Source organism: Cebus imitator, unplaced genomic scaffold (assembly GCF_001604975.1).
Source record: "Cebus imitator isolate Cc_AM_T3 unplaced genomic scaffold, Cebus_imitator-1.0 Scaffold496, whole genome shotgun sequence".
Classification (NCBI taxonomy): Eukaryota; Metazoa; Chordata; class Mammalia; order Primates; family Cebidae; genus Cebus; species Cebus imitator.
Window position 1 is genome coordinate 185,755 of NW_016107811.1, and position 3,515 is coordinate 189,269.

The 3,515-nt window shown below is 40.5% G+C and overlaps 1 pseudogene; it reads right to left on the reverse strand.

Moving 5' to 3' along the window:
• Positions 1-3,334: 3,334 nt before the first annotated feature.
• LOC119468805 lies at positions 3,335-3,434 on the reverse strand (annotated as a pseudogene).
• Positions 3,435-3,515: the final 81 nt, after the last annotated feature.

Sequence of the window (3,515 nt, forward strand, 5' to 3'; positions counted from 1 at the left end):
AGAGACGGGGTTTCACCATGTTGACCAGGATGGTCTCGATCTCTTGACCTCGTGATCCACCCGCCTCGGCCTCCCAAAGTGCTGGGATTACAGGCTTGAGCCACCGCGCCCGGCAGAACTTTCAGTTTCTTAAGACATATGAATATATATATATATATCCACAGTCATGTATTAACATGGAGAATACATTCTGAGAAAAGCATCACTGGGCAATTTTATTATTGTGTGAACATCATCAAGTGTACTTACCACAAACCTAGATGGTATGCCAGTACACACCTAGGCTATATGGTACAGCCTATTGCTCCCAGGCTACAAACCTGTACACCATGTTACTGTACTGAATACTGTAGGCAATTGTAACACAGCACTTGTATATTTAAACATAGCTAAACACAGAAAAGGGGCAGTAAAAATATGATATTATAATCTTTTATTTATTTATTTTTTTTTGAGATGGAGTTTCATTCTGTTACCCAGGCTGGAGTGCAGTGGCATAATCTCAGCTCACTGCAGCCCCTGCCTCCCTGGTTCAAGCAACTCTCCTGCCTCAGCCTTCCAAGTAGCTGGGATTACAGGCGTTTAATCACCACACTAGGCTAATTTTTGTATTTTTAATAGAGACAGGATTTCGGCATGTAGGCCAGGTTGGTCTCAAACTCCTGACCTCAGTTGATCCACCTGCCTTGGACTCCCAAAGTGCTGGGATTACAGGTGTGAGCCACCACGTTCTGTTTATGGTGTTATAATCTTATGCGACCACTGTCGTATATGTGGTTTGTGGTTTACTGAAATGTTATATGGTGCATGACACTACATACACACACATGCATGCACACATATGTATAAGTATATAGACATATATATGTCTATATATAGACATATATGTATAAGTATATAGACACATATATATATAGACATATATATATATATATAGGCATGTGTATGTGAATATATGTGTGTCTATGTATAAGTATACAGAACTTGCCCCATGAAGGAGGCACTGATGAATATGGAAGCATTCCTGATTATTCAGGTGTTGTGAGCAAGGAAAAGTTCAGTACCAACTGCTGAAGGTTGAAAGAGGCTTGAGGTGCTCTTGCCAACTAACAAGGGAATTTTTGCTAGAATGAGTAGTGCGTTCACAATACATGGTATTAATACGGTTTGAAAGCAGTGTGAGTGTGCCCGTAGAAGAGGGGGACGTGGCATGCAGTCTCTATTGTCTTGCGTCTCTGTGGTAAACTCTTCTCAGTAGATACTGAATCATCAGGGTGAGATTAACCCCTTCTTCATCTCTGAGAAATTAACCCCACAGCACTCCAGTTCACCAGTACAAACCTTACTGTAGAGTCGTTTACAAGATTGTGAATTAGTTCATTGGCTTCTAATTTGCAAGTTGAACTCTAAAATTTTCAATCTTTTTGCCTTCTATTCATTTTGGAAACAGTCTGTGCCCAAGTTATGGCAAAGGAAAGGAGAAGTATATTTTCACCCTCAAACTGCTGGACTGACAGTTTAAATGAAACACCCATATTCCGTTTAGTGGCTGTAGCATTGACTGGTTTCCTGTTCTTACGTCCCCTAATTCTTAAATGAGAGTACTGGGACTTTAACAGCTGCACACTTCCAACACAGTCCTCCCTAAGTGGTGTCAAATGGCTGGGAATGAAGCTGTGGTAACTCTGGATGATTTATGCAGCCACTTAGTCATCGTTGTTCCATCAGGGGAAACAATGAGAGGCTTTTGTTTGTGTTTCTGTGTGTAGGGTGTGAGGGACAAAGAGAAGCAAATATTCATATAATGAAACTTTGGTCCTCTTTTTTTCTCTCAACAGAGGTCTTTATCTTTAAATTACTATAAATATAACATAAAAATGGAATATATATTGCATTGTGGCTCTTTCTACATTGTTTTCATGTATTTGCCTAGAAACTTGCTTTTTTTCCTTGTCTGTTATTTCAAAAAAGTAATGTATAAATACATCCTAACCATAAAATAATCAAGCGTTATGAAAGTACACAGAATAAAAAACCCAGTCTCCCTTCATTGCCCTCACCCAACCTCCACCCCCATCATCTAGCCCCTACAAAAATTATCGTTTTTTTTTTTGTTGTTTTTTAACCTCCATTGCCCGGGTTTGGGGCAGTTTCATAAGAACAGAAGACATATTGCAAGCAACAGGAAAATTCTAAAATATGGAAAATCAGAAACCACTGCAAATGGCCCCCATTGTGGAGCATACCTCAGCAAGCGCCAGGGAAAATTGCGGCAGTGTTTGAAGGCAGATCGAGGTAGCTCCTCTGAAGAAAAGGTACGTGGAGCCAAAAATATCTGGGTTTGCGTCTTTCTACCTCTGTCACTAGCTAGCTGTTATCCTTGGGCAACTTTAGTTTCCCTAGCCATAAGGTAGACATGGCCACAGGGGAATGAAACGAGATTGTGTGTGCAAAACACGTACCAAATTCCTGAATACTAGTCTTCAGCAAATATTCGCTTTCCTCCCACCTCCAGAAGAACTTTGCAGCATCTGAGGCACCTAACAGCTTATTCCTGGTAAAGTTGTAGTTATTTCTGGATGTTTGTGGGGAAATGATAATCCTATTTTGTACACTGGTTATAGAAGGTGAAAAAGAGCATGGTTTGCTGTCCTGCTAGGCTGCTCAGAGCATGTCAGTGTTTTGCAGGGTTAATTAAATGCTGATGTGAAAATAGGCCTCCACCACATTTGGGTTCAGGCAATTAATGTGGATTCAGGCAAGAGTGTTCGGGATTAAGAAGTCCTGGTAAACCAGGTGTGGTGGCTCACACCAGTAATCCCATGCTTTGGGAAGCCGAGGTGGGTGGATCACTTGAGCCCAGGAATTCAAGACCAACTTGGGTAACATAGGGAGACCACCCCCCGTTTCTACAAAAAGTAAAAAAAGTTAGCCAGGTGTGCTAGGGTGCACCTGTAGTCCCAGCTACTCAGGAGGCTGAGGTGGGAAGATTGATTGAGGCTACAGTGAGTTATTATCATGCCACCGTACTCCAGCCTGGGTAACAGAGCAAGCCTCTGTCTCAAAAATTAAAAATAAATAAATAATTAAGGAAATCCTGGCCAGGCATAGTGTAAAAATATAAAAGTTAGCCGGGTGTGGTGGCATGCACCTATAATCCCAGCCACTGCACTCCAGCCTGGGCGACAGACGAAACTCCGTTTCAAAAAAAAAAAATCCTGATAATCTTGGGTATATTATCTCCTGTAAACCTGTATCACTAGGTGACTCATTAAAAGAACAAATTTAATAATGGGAAACACCGATACAAGAACATTGAATTCTCATTATTATTTTAAATATGGAACACTTCATAAATGTGCGTGTCAGCCTGGGCAGGATCTATGCTGATTTTCTCTGTATTGTTCCAATAATCCATGCTCGTTTCAGCAGAGTGTTCAGGATTAAGAAATTGCTTTTAATAGACTCCTTTTCTTTTTTTTTCTTTTTCTTTTTCTTTTTTTTTTTTTTTTTTT